The sequence below is a fragment of the Silurus aristotelis genome (genome assembly GCF_946808225.1).
Source record: "Silurus aristotelis genome assembly, chromosome: 21".
Taxonomy (NCBI): domain Eukaryota; kingdom Metazoa; phylum Chordata; class Actinopteri; order Siluriformes; family Siluridae; genus Silurus; species Silurus aristotelis.
The window spans coordinates 2,175,170-2,191,222 of record NC_139594.1 but is presented as its reverse complement, the minus strand read 5'-3'; the positions used below and the strand labels follow the sequence as shown (position 1 = coordinate 2,191,222).

The window sequence follows — 16,053 nt, the reverse complement described above, 5'->3', positions numbered from 1 at the left end:
GTTGCGCTTTTAACAATGAACATCGTCTCAGAGCAGCTTTACACAGATAATGTGGTGATTAAAAATGAAGATGTTCTTTTTAAGTGTGAGTTTGTTCTTGATGAACGAGCTGTGGCGACTGTAGCGAAGGAAAAACTCCCCGAGACAGCATAAGGAAGAAACCTTGAGAGGAACCAGATTCAAGAGGAAACCTCATCCTCATCTGGGTGACACAGAATGTCCATGGAACGGACATGGCAGGGACAGTGGACACTGGAACCTCAGGAGCATGTAATCATGACCATCATCACCCTCATTATTACCATCATCATCACCATCACCACCATCATCATCATCATCATCATAACCACCACCATCATCATCATCATCACTATCATTACAACCATTATCATCATCACCATCATCATCACCATCATCATCATCACTATCATCACATCCATCATCATCATCACCATCACCATCATCACTATCACCAACATCATCACCATCACCATTCTTTTCTTAATCCTGTTCTTATTAGTTCTAGCAGCAGTATTTATAATTAATCATCTATCATGTATTATCAAACATTACACACATACACTCCAACATACACACACTCCAACATACACACACTCCAACATACACACACTTCAACATACACACACTCCAACATACACACAAACATACATACACTAAAACACACACACACATCAACAAACACAAATAAATCACACACACATATATAGTCAAGTCAAAAGGCTTTTATATACAGTAAACACACACATCAGCACAAACTTACACAAAAAACATGTGAACTTCCAGACAAACATACACACACCAAACACAAACTTACACTAAAACACACACGCACACACACACACGCACACACACACACGCACGCACACGCACGCACGCACACGCACGCACGCACACACACGCACACACACACACGCACACACACACACACACACACACACACACACACACACACACACACACACACACACACAAAAAGTAGCCCGGGTTACAGGTTACACTGATTCACTGGCTTTTATAATGCAGATTAGTGATCATAAAAATAAGAAACATGTGGCTTGTGTGTGTGTGTGTGTGTGTGTGTGTGTGTGTGTGTGTGTGTGTGTGTGTCCACATCCAGGCACAAGGCTATTCATCTTCTTACAGTCATAAATCAAAGGCTCTTTTTCCTCCCCATCTGTACTTTGGCCAAGCGTGCGCACACACACACACACACACCACACACACACACACACACTTGCAGTATTGCAGTTTTGAAACTGAACTTTATCTGAACTGGAGTTAGAAAGTGTGAGAGCTGCTGAGTTCTGGATTCTGATTGGTCAGAGGAATGAGTAACTGCATCTAGTGAGGGTTAGGGGCCTTGCTCAAGGGCCCAACAGTGGCAGCTTAAACCACTTAACTTCCTAACATTAACCCTGAGCCTCAACCACCCAACTACCTCAACTATTACCTATTGATCAGAAAGTCATGAGCAGCACCAGCATGCTGCAATCACTGGGCCCTTGAGCAAGGCCCCTAACCCTCACCTGCTCAGTTGTAAGTCGCTCTGGAAAAGAGCTTCTGCCAAATGCTGTAAATGTTAATGTCTGATAGTTCGGCGTCCACCAAGATGAAAGTCCTCGCTTTACATGTAACACAACCACGGGAGTGTTGAACATCCCAGTCTACATTTAGTCTCCATTCACTCTTCTGGGAAGATGTTCCACTGGATTTTTCTGGAGATTTGTGTGAGATTCATTCAGCCATAAGGTTACCGTTAGTAAAGTCAAGAACTGATGTGGGTGAGATGAGGAGACTTCTGGGATGCAGTCAGAGTGAAAAAAAACTCATCCTGAAGAAGAAGGATTGGAGCTCTATACCAGGAGATCCTTCACTTCAACACATAGAAAGCAGATCTTCATGGTGCTGGCTTTTATGTCATGCTGGAACAGGTTTGAGTCTCCTAGTTCAACTCAGGAGAAAATTCCATGTTAAAACATCCAGAGACGTCTGATATGATTGTGTGCCTCCAACATGGTGTGCAACAGTTTGGAGAAGAAGCACAAATGGGTGTAAAAGACAAGTGTCCCAATAATTTTAGCCTGAGAGTGCAGTTATTATATAACCATATAAATATATTTGTAGAAAGACTGTAGTTGTTTATATTGCACATGTTGATTTCATGTCACTTGCTGAAGGTCGAGGAGATCCTAGTAGGAATTCCGAGTTATGATTCATGAGTCGTGACTCACTGATTCAATGATCAAACAGAATATTTTGGTTACTGATATTTTCGGGGGTGTCCTTTCATTATTTACGACTTCACGCAAACACGCGGAAACGTTTACATCCCGCTCTCTCAGTAAGCGCCGATCGTCATGGTTACGGTGCCGCGAGACCGTCGCTCAAGTGACCTGGACTCGCCCCCGACTAAAACGTTAGCTGCGTTTTGTGCTAGCTAGCTACATTAGCTTTCCTACCACCTCAGTGACCTCTGATAATAAAAAAGTTGTGTTTTTTTATTGTAACTTTGTTATTGTAACTGGACTGTTTGTGCGACTCTAAAAATGTCCTGACCAATCAGATTTGAGGAATCAGGATTAGGCTGCAAAGGTAAGGCTTTTTTGTTTACACACACACACACACACACACACACACCAAAAAACACACATCAACAAACACACTAATAAATTACACACACACATATAGTCAAGTCAAAAGGCATTTATATACAGTTAACACACACATGAGCACAAACTTACACAAAAAACATGTGAACTTCCAGACAAACATACACACACCAAACACAAACTTACACTAAAACACACACACACACACACACACCAATACACACAAAATCATATACATGAACACAACAAAAAAAAACAACCAACAAAACACACACCCCTCCTTTTTACTGTGTACCATGTACAACTGTGTATAGTAGAAATGACAATAAAAGCCTCTTGACTTAACTTGACTCTTGACACACCAAAACACACACACACACACACACACACACACACACACACACACACACACACACACACACAGTAGCCCGGGTTACAGATTACACTGATTCACACACTAAAAAAACGAGAGGGACGACGTGATTTTTAATGACTGAGAGATCAAAGTCATAATATTTGGAGAAAAAAAAAGAGTCAAACTTACACTAATAAAGTCGCAGCAACATAAGAATAAAGTCAATATATTTAGAATTTTAAATTTATTCTCAAATTATTTGCACTTAATTATTTTTTTTTTTATTCCGACTTCATTCTTAAAATATTTTATTCTTGACTTTGTTCTTGTCATTTTTACTTTATTCTTGTATTGCTACCACTTAATACTAGTAATTGTAGATTTCTAAAAAAATTTAACATAGACCTACTGTATTTTTCGGACTATAAGCCGCTACTTTTTCCCCACGTTTTGATCCCCGCGGCTTAAACAACGAAGCGGCTAATTTATGAATTTTTCCTGGGTTTTTCCCGGTTTCACAAACTTCAAGCCAAAAAACTGAACCCCATAACATTAGACCAATGAAATTTCCGAACGGAAATGAAAAAAACGCACCTCACCTGTGTTCTGAGCTGCACGGCATCGGGAGAAAAAAATTTTTTTTTAAACGCACGACGATGCAAAAAGATAAACTCCCGAGAGAAATAGTTGTGAAAGGAAGGAGGAAGACAGTGAACAATGACTTTCTTGGTCGGCTACCGTTTAGATACAAGCCGTTGTAACGTGTTGAGTCTGGGTGAAGGGAGAGCTCACTAACTCCAGTTACAACAGAAATCATATAAGCACAGACAGGTTTCCAAAACTCGTGCTTTTTTATTTTTCTTGGCAACAGGGTTACGGGTTAGTCAAAGAAACTTAGAAATGAGCATCAGAAAATAATAAGGACATATTCCTCGGTCTTGCACACACGCAGTAATAGCGGAAAAATGCGGCGGCAGCCTATCCCAAAATACCGCTATGCTCTTAAAGGAGCCACAACATATTTCACCCGTTACACCGTGTAACAGACACTGTCTTTCGTTAAAGCCTGTGTAAAGTACATTAGTGTAGACACCTGCGGCTTATAGACTTATTCATGTTAAAAATACAAATATTTGTAAAATTCAGTGGGTGCGGCTTATATATGGGTGCGCTTTATAGTCTGGAAATTACGGTAAATTTTTTATTTTATAAAAAAAAATTTTTATTCTCAAAATTCTTGAGTAAATTCTTCGAATGTAACTAAAGCGCTGTGGAAACTAGACACGTTCTTCTCTTTGCACCGTGCAGGCTTTGGAAACTTTGCTGGAATGTTGCGGCGGGGTTCTGCCATGTAACTGCTATTAAACAGGAAACTGATTCTTTCATCTGCACTGCAGCCTCTTTTACTGCGTTTCAGCTCGAAATTCACACATGACTCAACACCTAACCCGGTGTTTTAACACGTTGTGTGTAACAGCGTGGAGAATCGGAGATACGTGACGTCACCTGATGCCTGATTCGCTCCTGTAAACGCAATGTGTAAACAGCAACATGGTGGTGGTGTTTATTTACTGCCTGTTGATTTTCACCCGATACGATCACGGCGTCATGACTGGGATCAGAAAAAGGTGTTACGGTTGCACCTTAAGCATTTAACAAAACAAATACGTGTTTATTGGATGGAAAATGGAGATGTTTTTACGTGCAATTCAGTGCCGCCATGTTTTTAAAGCAAAAAAAAGTCTTGTGTTGTAATCGCATGAGCAGACGGGACACGATCACGCAGCACTCACAGTTCCAAAACATCCCGTTTCCCTGCGCCACCCTCTACATCCACAACTTCTTTATTGAATGAAATGAATGTTTGGTTGCTAAGCAACATAACAAGCAAACCAAGATGAGTGATCTCACACACCGATCAGCCACAACATTATGACCATTTGCTTAATATTGTGTTGATTCCTTTTTTGGTGCTGAAACACGTGACATGTCGAGCATCAACAGCATGAACTTCTTTAGCAGTTTGAGCTACAGGAGCTCGTCTGTTGGATCGGAACCACATGTCCAGCCTTCACTCCTCACGGGCATTGATGATCCTCGTCCCCCACGACCCTGTCACCGGTTCACCACTGTTCCTTCCTTGGAGCACTTTTGATAGATACTGACCACTGCAGACCAGGAACATCCCACAAGAGCTGCAGTTTTGGAGACGCTCTGACCCAGACGTCTAGACGTCACAATCTGTCGCTCAAATCCTTACGCTCGTCCATTTTTCCTGCTTCTAACATCAACTTTGAGGACAAAATGTTCACCTGTTGCCTAATAAATAAATCCACTCACTAACAGGTGCCATGATGAAGATCATCAGTGTTCTTCACTTCATAATGTTATAATGTTATTCCTGATCGGTGTACACACATATATTTATCTCTCATTTTGTATAATGTTTGTGTTTTTTGAACACGACTTTGAAAATGTTATTCCTCTTTACGACACACGGCGCGGCCCTTTAGCCTGGAAGCTCCGGTTGCTTAGCAACAAAACGAGCCAAGATGAACCGGCTGGAGCGTGACACAGGTTTATCGGTTTAAATCCCGGAGCTTTATTGCAGGAAGTCGACTGCTCGGTCGTGTTGCGTCCACAGGATGGTCAGGATGTCGAAGTCCTGAGCCACTGCAGCGAACGTGTCTCAGCCAATCAGGAGTCAGAACCGAAGCTACAATCTGAGGCGTCCCATGGTCACATGGTATATCCGGTATGTTCATGTAGAAATCGAATCCACAGTCTGGCTTGTTTTGTTTTTGTTGTTGTTTTTTTTTAACCAGCGTGATTTATTTTGCACTGAAGACTCGAGCAGGAGCGTTTGCTCAGGACCCAGGACAATTCCTGGAAGTTTATCAGGGACGATATTGCAAGCGAGCGTCTGTGTATAAAGCGTTGGAGTCTTAGCTCGGGTTCCTCTGAAGCTCACTGGGACCTGCAGATGAAATATTAACGAGTAGCCGTTTGTGTGTGTGCGTGTGTTTTTCTGCACATGGTTCTGAAACTGTACCTCAGATGATGTATGTGTGTGTGTGTGTGTGTGTGTGTGTGTGTGTGTGTGTGTGTGTGTGTGTGTGTGTGTGTGTGTGAAACTGCTTGCACTGCACAATACCTTATCTGTCCTTTTCAATAAATTACTGCAGCTCGGCCTGATTCACAGCCCCGTCCCCGACTTATCCCAAGGTTATCCCTTCTGTCCTCCTCACGGAAAAAGAGCACGGAAACAAGGAATTCGCTCCGGCAAGCGTTCAGACAAAGCGGGATGAACACAAAAGGGTCTCGGATTTAGAACAGAGAACAGGAGACATGACACCGGATCACAGACGGCTTTAGACGTACCGGTTAAGCTACGTGCGTCATGTTAGCAACTGTAACGACGTAAAACGTCCCTTCAAAAAGCTAAAGGTGTCACCGATCGTACTGAAGAAAAAAAAAGAAGAACGACCCCTTTCCTTTAGAAGGCTTATTTATTCATTTATCCTTCACGATACTACTCCACTTCGAAGACCCTCGCTTCGGCTGTTGCTAAGCAACCCCGTCCTGCCACCAAGCGGCGCATTAATTAGAGATTTGGATTTGAATACGGTCGTTATCGGCCTCGTGGAACTGCTGGCGTATTTGCATTCGTCTCAAACGTCTCTTTCGACGCTCACTCGCGCTCTTTCTTCTCTCTGATGGTAGAGCCGACGGACAAATCCTGCTCCTCCGTTAGCACCTGGAAAGAGGCGCAGTTTCAAACTTGATGGCAAAAAATAACATACGAAAATATGGACTTGAGGGCAAAGCCTGGATTTTGCACCGAGACCGTTTTACAGCTATTCTGATCATCTGATGGTCAAAATAATCCATCCTGGAAAAACGAACATCCATCCTGGAAAAACAACAACAAACCAAAACCAGGAGTTTAACACAACGATAGTGATGTTGCGAATCAACAATGTTTGATTCCCTCACAGTTACATTGTAGCCTGTTTATAAGCACTCTTGATGCTTTACATGATATTATTGTTAGATCAAATTAGATTGAATTGAACCTGGGCATTGTGCAGTTGAGGTAATGAGTAGAGTCCAGCTCAGTGTAAACAGCACAAGAGGCAAAAATTTTGAGAGGCCATCAGGTAACTATATACAGATCACATAGTAATAATAGAAGACAAACAGCAGTGGTAATGAACAGTACAGGGAACTTCCAGCCAACCACAATCCACTATTGATATCTGAACCTCCAGCCAATCACAATCCACTATTGATATCTGAACTTCCAGCCAAACACAATCCACTATTCATACCTGAACTTCCAGCCAATCACAATCTACTATTCATATCTGAACTTCCAGCCAATCACAATCTACTATTCATATCTGAACTTCCAGCCAATCACATTCCACTATTCACACCTGAACTCTTTCCAGCCAATCACAATCCACTATTTACACCTGAACTACTTCCAGCCAATCACAATCCACTATTTACACCTGAACTCCTTCCAGTCAATCACAATCCACTATTCACACCTGAACTCCTTCCAGCCAATCACAACCCAATATTTACACCTGAACTCCTTCCAGCCAATCACAGTCCACTATTCACACCTGAACTCCTTCCAGTCAATCACAATCCACTATTCACACCTGAACTCCTTCCAGCCAATCACAACCCAATATTTACACCTGAACTCCTTCCAGTCAATCACAATCCACTATTCACACCTGAACTCCTTCCAGCCAATCACAACCCAATATTTACACCTGAACTCCTTCCAGCCAATCACAGTCCACTATTCACACCTGAACTCCTTCCAGCCAATCACAACCCAATATTTACACCTGAACTCCTTCCAGCCAATCACAGTCCACTATTCACACCTGAACTCCTTCCAGCCAATCACAATCCACTATTCACACCTGAACTCCTTCCAGCCAATCACAGTCCACTATTCACACCTGAACTCCTTCCAGCCAATCACAACCCAATATTCATATCTGAACTTCCAGCCAATTACAAACCACTATTCACACATAAACTACTACTTGTGTGTGTGTGTGTGTGTGTGTGTGTGTGTGTGTGTGTGTGTGTGTGTGTGTGTGTGTGTGTGGGTGTGTGTGGGTGTGTGTGGGTGTGCACTAATAGCATGATATTGTGAGAAGTGGAGATGTTCGGAGGAGAACAGTCGATTGCTATGAAAAAAGAGCCTACGAACAATACGACATGTTCACGCTTGTCTTTACAGATTTGCGGATGAATAAAGTCACACGGGCATTAGATTACACACAAAAAGCACACAGCGTATCGTCTTCTATCCTACAGCTCCTACAGGATCTCGCTTTAAAACACGGAGATGAAGATACGAGCAAGACGACTTCCCCGCAGGGACACGAACACCTAGCAAGAAGAGATACAGCACAAGTCTAACACAAAAATTACAACACCATTTCGTGATGAAGGGATAAAAAAGCGGTATGGAGAAGCTGCTTCCTACAACTTCCTGCCATGATCATGGACAAAACCTGGAGCATGTGAAGTGCTTCTCCTTCAAGAAGAAGAAAAAAAAAGCACAACAAATGAATAAATCAGCTGTGGCTGTATTACTCGTCCATTTCCAGCCTTGCAGCAGTTCTACTGTCCCCTTTTTCTCAGCTATAACACACACTGACAAAAGACCAAACGTCCAGGAAGACAGGAAGAGGCCTGAGGGAAAGTGGAACATGTGGAGACGTCTCTCGGTGTCTCTTCTCTACAGTTAGACAAAGATGGGGCTGGGAATAAGAAGCCATTTTACACTGAATCACATTTTGCAGGTAAAAAAATTTAAAGAGTCGGATTTAATGCTAATCTCAACTAAGCGCTAGTCAGAAGATGCTAGCTGACACACAATATCACATCCAGTCATTTCCCATTCAACAATCTGAGGTATAAAAAAGGAAAATCAAAAACCTTGATAAGGTCTTCTGCTGTCCCTCTGTAGCCAGAGATTGCTTACCATAAAAAAGGTTCCTGACTAGAACTTAATTTTGAGAAGCTAAGTACCTGTGAGAAGAACCAGACAAGAACTTCCTGTCAGTCATTTTGAAAATGTGAGGTACATTCCAGAGCCCTCAAAAGATCTTCATCTGGCTACACCTAGGCCCAAAGTAGTAGAACCTCATCGCAGTGTTTCTGTGTAAGAAAATATCCTCTGAACATCTGCCACCAAGTACTGACCAATTGACTAAAGCAATCTAGAAACCATTCTGATTCTTCCATTGTCCCTCTGGAGCTAGCTTTTTTAGAAGAACACTAGACTAGAGAAAGCAAGGTAAGAACTCTTAACTAGCCTCCTTAACTTACTTCCAATTGAGCTAGAACTCTCTATGGTTCTTCTGTAGCTAGCGTTCGCCTGCTGGAGAAGGTTCCTGACAAAAACTCATTTTTAAAAACCTGCATCTACAAGAACATTTCTATTCTTAACCTTCATCCAGAGAATCTTTGAAGAACAAAAAGAGGAGCGATTTTTGGGATGGTTATTTCACACCATCGCCCCTTCCTCTCCTTCCTTCTCTCCCTCTTTCTCTCTCTCCATCTTCACGAACAGAGCTGCAAATGGAAAGAAAATGGACAGTTGTCAGAATCGATGCATCACTTTCTCAGCCTTGACCTAGATTCCAGTTCGACCCAGACGTCCTGCCCCCCGAGAAAACACAAATCCCACCAGCATCAGCTGAAAAGACCAGGGATGTTGAGGGTTATACAAATGCAGGGTGGAGAACGAGAGCGAGAGAACACAGAGAGTAGAACGATACGCACCGATAAATATACTGTACGAGCAAAAGTATGTGGACACCTGGCCATGAGATTGAAATGTGCTCCTTTTGAAACGTCCTGTTCCTCCATTCTTCTGGGAAGATGTTCCACCAGGTTTTGGAGTGTGCTTGTGAACTTTTCCATCAATTGTAATGTATTTATTAAAGATTTATAAACCCATGTGAACAAACTGTTACTATAGCAACCCTGACACCGAGCTTGTTGATGTTTATACCTGCTGCTGTTGACCAACCTGAACTTCTGTGGTCTTAATGAATGCGATCAGAAACGCTGCTTGATCTCTCGTGCCTGGTTAGTATGCAGTCCGGGTTCAGCCCCTGGAAAATGGAGTCGGCGTGATCGCTCGGGAACCGCGGCGCGATTAAATCAGGCACGGTAAATCTAAAGCTGCCGTCCCCGAGAGGAGCGTCGGCGCGGTGATGGCTATCATCAGCACGCCTGCGGGGAGGTCTCTCCAGCCAAGCGAGAGTTCATTTCCCCTCCGTCTCCTGCAGAGGAGATAGGCAGATTCTCAGCTGTGAAACAACTCGAGCGTCCTCCTGAATTCTGCTGACCCGGAATCAGATGTCCCAGCATGCGATTAATGGCCTTCCCAAATTAGTTCCCTCTTGTATAATTTTCCAACAGACTCACTCGTGGAATTAACAAGAGATGTTTCTGTGGTAACAGGAACATCACAGCAGACCAGGTTCAGGAAATGTATCGAAATTGACACATAAATGATGACGCCCCATCGATTTTTGCGTTGTGGTAATAAACTAATAGACGCCGATTAGGGCAGGCATCATGCTGGCCCATGCCTGAGGGAGGACAAGGCTCGGGTTGCCAGATTGGCCACGTTTAATAATCTCGTTTGATAGCAAATAATCACAACTAAATCGGAAATTTCCACAAATCCTCAGTCAGAAAGCGCAACGTGAATTTACATTCATGCCATTTGGTAGACGCTTTTATCCAGAGCGACTTACATTTATCTCATTCATTCAGCCACGGCGTTAAGGGCCTTGTTCAGGGGCCCCAGAGAGCTTGCTTTGTGCGACTGAGATTTGAACTCATGATCTTTGGATCGAATACCTTAACCACTAAGATACCATGTTTCCATCTCCCCTGAATATGATGTACAGAACCATTTTTATTGTAAGATCAAAAAAAAGCCAGTGGTTATGGGGTTGCATTTCTGACCAGAAGGTCATCAGTTCAAATCCCAGCACAAACCAAAGTACCACTGCTGGGCCCCATGTATGTAAGTGATATAAGAGTGCATCGTGGCCAGGTGGCCAGTGGTCGATCTATTTTGCTGCTTTTGAGTACCAGAAATACGATTTGTAATACGTTGGAAATTTCATTTCTGCCAATTTAATCGATTACTCAATTTAATCTTTGCATTTATTCCATTTATTTATTTTTATTTTATTCTTTATTTTTATTCCCATTAAATATCATTTTATATATTATTTAAACCAAGTGGCATTTTATTTAAAACGGTTTTAAAAATGTTAACTGTTGATCTTTTGCACTCAGAACCCTGTGCATTTACGTAGACATCCGTCTGAAACGTTAGGACTAACGAGCGCTCAGTCGCCGGGCGTGTAATAGCATCAAAGCCGTGTTGCTGTGACGGCCGCGGCCTCGTAACGAATACATATGAGGCCCTTTACGCTCGGAACGTGCCCAGGTCACGTGTTACCCAAACAACCGTGATAGCCTTCACTCCCGAGAGGCCTCTCGCTCGCACAAGCTGTCAATCAATCAGGTGGAGCAGCCAGACGGGACGTCCCTATTGGGGGCGGGTGGGGGTGTCTCTCTTGTGTCTCTTTCTCTTTCTCTCACACTCACACACACACACACACGTAAAGAGAAAGTGACACAAGACACATCTGAGATGAGAGGCGGAAATCAGGGACTTATCCTGTGTGTGTGTGTGTGTGTGTGTGTGTGTGTGTGTGTGTGTGTGTGTGTGTGTGTGAGAGAGTGTGAGAGAAAGAGAAAGAGACACATGGGGACTCAATCAGGTTGACACACAAGCTCACAACCTCGGCAACAAATTCGTATCGACTTGAAGACAAAAAAAACGATGTTGACACACACACGCACACACGCACACACACACACACACACACACACACACACACACACACACACACACACACACACACACACACACACACACCGTCCATGAGGAAAGTGAAAATTAATTGTTAATGAAACAAGATCTGCCGAGAACCAATGAAAATGAGCCAAACGCACTGCACACACACACACGCACACGCACGCACACGCACGCACGCACGCACGCACGCACGCACGCACGCACGCACGCACGCACGCACGCACGCACACACACACACACACACACACACACACACACACACACACCTTCTGAAATCCTTCATTCTAAACACTCGGCTGGTCTCGTCACCTTAAACCTCGTTATTTACATTGTTAAGGCTTTTATTCGCTACATGCTCTCAAGCTGTAAAGTCACCATGGCAACCAGCGTTTTTTGCAACAACAAAAAAAAGACTTAGCAGGTTCACCTACAGCAGCTTAAATGCTTCACCATCAGGGCTACTGGCTAAAGCTGGGAGATACAACGATGTGCATTTTGGGAAGATCGGCACTTGGTGTATCTACTGATCACCAACATACAGTTCAGCATCAGTTCAGAATCGAGCAGAACATTTAGAGAGGAATCAATGATGAAGAAACTCCATTTAAAGTCAAAAAATTTTGTACTTTTATTCAAGTGAAAGTTCAAAGCGACACTTTTACTGAAGTCTCATTTTACTGAATCGGTTTGTGTACTTCGTGCACCGCTGCATGTTAGCGTAGACATGGCCTGAGCGAGCGCCTCCCCAGCACTAGCATTACTAGCATGAGTGTGCTAACAAATCTGCATTACAAATCTGTGCGTGTTGCTGTGGTATGAGTGGAATAAAGAACCTCCAGGACATGCTGTTACACAAAAACCATTAACTAGATGACAAACACTTTCCTGTAACGAGCCCCACACACACACACACACACACACGTTTCAGTCCGTACTTACACACACCACTGTATTCCTGATGATCTGGCTACAGTACAGAACGAGTTCAGTCCTAGGGGACGGCGGTGTGAGACGTTACCATATACACACCGCTTACACACCGAGCGCAAATCAACACCGTGTGTCATTTGACTAACAAATTCGAGTGCACTTCCTCCTTTGGGAAAAGCCCTAAGAGCAACCGCTGCAAGGCCAAAAGTATTCACACACCAGTGGTTCTTCCCCACAATCATGTGTTATGTGGTAGCAGGAATCCTGAACTAAAAAACCCAATCCATGAAGATCTGCTTGCCATGGGTTGACATCAAACATGAGGAAAGATGCACCCCAGGCCTCCTCACCGCACCTACATCGATACCTGACCTTACTAACATCCTTGTGGCCGAATGAATCCCACACAAATCTTCATTAAGATCTAGTGGATCATCTTCCCAGAAGAGTGGTGCTCATTACAGCGGCGAATGGGAACTCAGTGTGGAATGGGATGTTTAAAAAGTGCACAGTCAGCTGTCCACATACTTTTTGGCCGTACAATGTGATCTGATTTATTGATCTTTTCACACATTTCGCAAAAAATCGCAAATTAAAGTCGACAGAATTTCCGTTGGTTTACAGAAACGCTCACATCTGCTAGGTTTCTAAAATATACATCAGAACCTGTTTAATTCATATGTGTGTACACACACACACACATGCACACACACACACACACACACACACACGCACACACACACGCACACACGCACATACAAATCCTGCTTTTAATTGTGGCACCAGGAAAACTGTAAGCAGGAAACCAGGCCTCAAGTCGAGTGTAATGAGGAATCTGACCTTCACGTGTGTGTGTGTGTGTGTGTGTGTGTGTGTGTGTGTGTGTGTGTGTGTGTGTGTGTGTGTACTAGAATGTCTGTGCACATGTGCTGTTGGAAAAAGCAAGCACACCTGTTATACTTCATTCCAGACTCCAGATGAAGTTCATGCTGAACAATTTAAGAGTCTCTCTCTCTCTCTCTCTCTCTCTCTCTCTCTCTCTCTCTCTCTTTTTCTCCCCCTTGATCACTCTATTAGTCTCTCTATCGCTTGCAATATCTTCCTCAATCTTATCTTTTTCTCTGTATCTCTTTCACTCTCTTTTTACTCACACGCTCTAAAGAAAACAGAGAAAGAAGGATGAAGAATGAAGAAAAATGAAGAAGAAGGATAAAATCGATGGAGGATGGAGAGGTAGAAGTGCAGGGAGAAAAAGATGAGAAAGGAGAGAATAGAAATGAAGAAAAAGGTGTAGAGGATGGAAAGGATTTTGTAGAAGAAGTGGATGTAGAGAAAGAATTGCAGAGAGAAGAAAGGAGAGAATAAAAAGATATTGAGGATGATGAGGATGATGAGGATGTTGAGACACACACACACACACACACACACACACACACACACACACACACACACACACACACACACACACACACAAACTGTGAGGACCAGTGAACACTTTCTCACTTTTGTAAATCAAAACGCACTTTAAAAACATTTCCATGGCTTGCATCAAAAAATTTGCCCCAATAACTTGACCATGTGACCATTCATGCAAAAATGGGCTTAAGCCAGTTATGTGGCAGGTTTGTGTCTTCTGGTTCTCTCACCCTCACCTGGGGTGTGACCATGAAGGCTCAGTCAGGATTTGGCTTATGGTGAGGAAGGAGTGGGAGGAGTTACAGCTCAGATAGTCAGATAGTGATTTAGTCAGTAGGGATGGATGGAGGTGTTCGAGTGAAATCTCTCAGAAAGCTCTGGAAGCTGATCTGTTTTACAGAGTGTACTGAGTGAGGAGGAAGTGAGAGCTGGACAGAGTAAAAGACTAAAGCACCGCCGCATCGCTGTCTTTCTGCAGAGATGAAGCGAGAGTTAAATCTCACTGCACTGCTATCAGCAGGTATCCTGGGTAATGGAGGAAACCAAAAATGAAAAAAAAAATGACTAGATAAAAATCTTAGGAAAAACAAACAAAAAAAACATGTTAATTAGAAAAAGAATCAGATGTGTCTCATTGAGGGTGAGTTGTTTCTCCCCTCTTTCTCTGGCAGAGGAGAAGGAGACGGACGCCAGCGGGGGGATGTTCCAGGTCTCCTGCTTTTAATCCGACGCTGCTCATTAAACGAGAAACGCAGTTAAAGCAAGCAGTGGGTTAACAAGCAGGTCACACGCTGACACATAGAGCTGTAAGAGAGCACACACGCCTTGGGGTTGCCATAGCAACCGTTGCCCGGCGACGGGAATTCGGATGCGTGAACGCTCGGGGCATCGAGAACGAGCCGTCTGTAATAACCCGGTTCAGTCACGTCTCCCGCTGCGTCCGAGTTCAACTCGAACTCGAACACAAAACGGGAGTCGAATCGTTCTGTGAAAAATTCACATATCACACACACTCACACACTCACACACAAACACACACACACACACACACACACACACACACTTAAACTGTGAGGACCAGTGAACACTTTCTTAATACTGTGTATCAAAACGCACTTTGAAACCATTTTCATGGCTTATGGTTTTCACAGACCAAACAAAACAAACACGAAACAATGTTTTAATGAGGGAATCATCTCTACCATGTACCTGGGGGTAACAGTGAAGGAGGCGTGGCTTGTTTCTGTCAATCAGTGGGGAAAAAAAACAGGGGTATCTGTACCAGTAAGACTTAGAATAAATGTGGCCTGTGTATCTATCAGAAGCAATGAAGGAGGGGCGTGGCCTGTGTATCGATCAGAAGCAATAGAGGAGGGGCGTGGCCTGTGTATCTATCAGAAGCAATAGAGGAGGGGCGTGGTCTGTGTAGCTATCAGAAGCAATGAAGGGGGCGTGGCCTGTGTATCTATCAGTAGCAATTAAAGGGGGCGTAGCCTGTGTATCTATCAGTGGCAACAAAGAGGGCGTGGCCTGTGTATCTATCAGTAGAAATAAAGGAGGAGTGGCCTGTATCTATCAGTAGCAATGAAGTAGGCGTAGCCTGTGTATCTGTCAGTAGCAATAAAGGAGGTGTGGCCTGCTTCTCTATCAGAAGCAATGAAGAGGGCATGGCCTGTGCATCCAAAATATAGGTGTGGCCTCTTTGCTTGTCAGTAACAATAAAGGTGGCATGGCAATAACAATGGACAACAATAAAGGGGGCGTGGCCT

The 16,053-nt window shown here is 43.5% G+C and overlaps 1 protein-coding gene across 2 annotated transcripts in view; it reads right to left on the bottom strand.

The window, feature by feature from the left end:
• The window catches only part of tanc2a (tetratricopeptide repeat, ankyrin repeat and coiled-coil containing 2a), a 127,455-nt gene that overhangs the window by 74,476 nt on the left and 36,926 nt on the right, over positions 1-16,053 (bottom strand). Inside the window, exon 1 of one of the 2 annotated variants that reach the window (XM_083524268.1) lies at positions 12,878-12,896. The exons of the other annotated variant lie outside the window; for it this stretch is intronic. The gene's annotated coding sequence lies outside the window, so the exon portion shown is untranslated. Of the gene's footprint in view, positions 1-12,877; positions 12,897-16,053 lie in introns of those variants that run through there. 2 annotated transcript variants of the gene reach the window in all.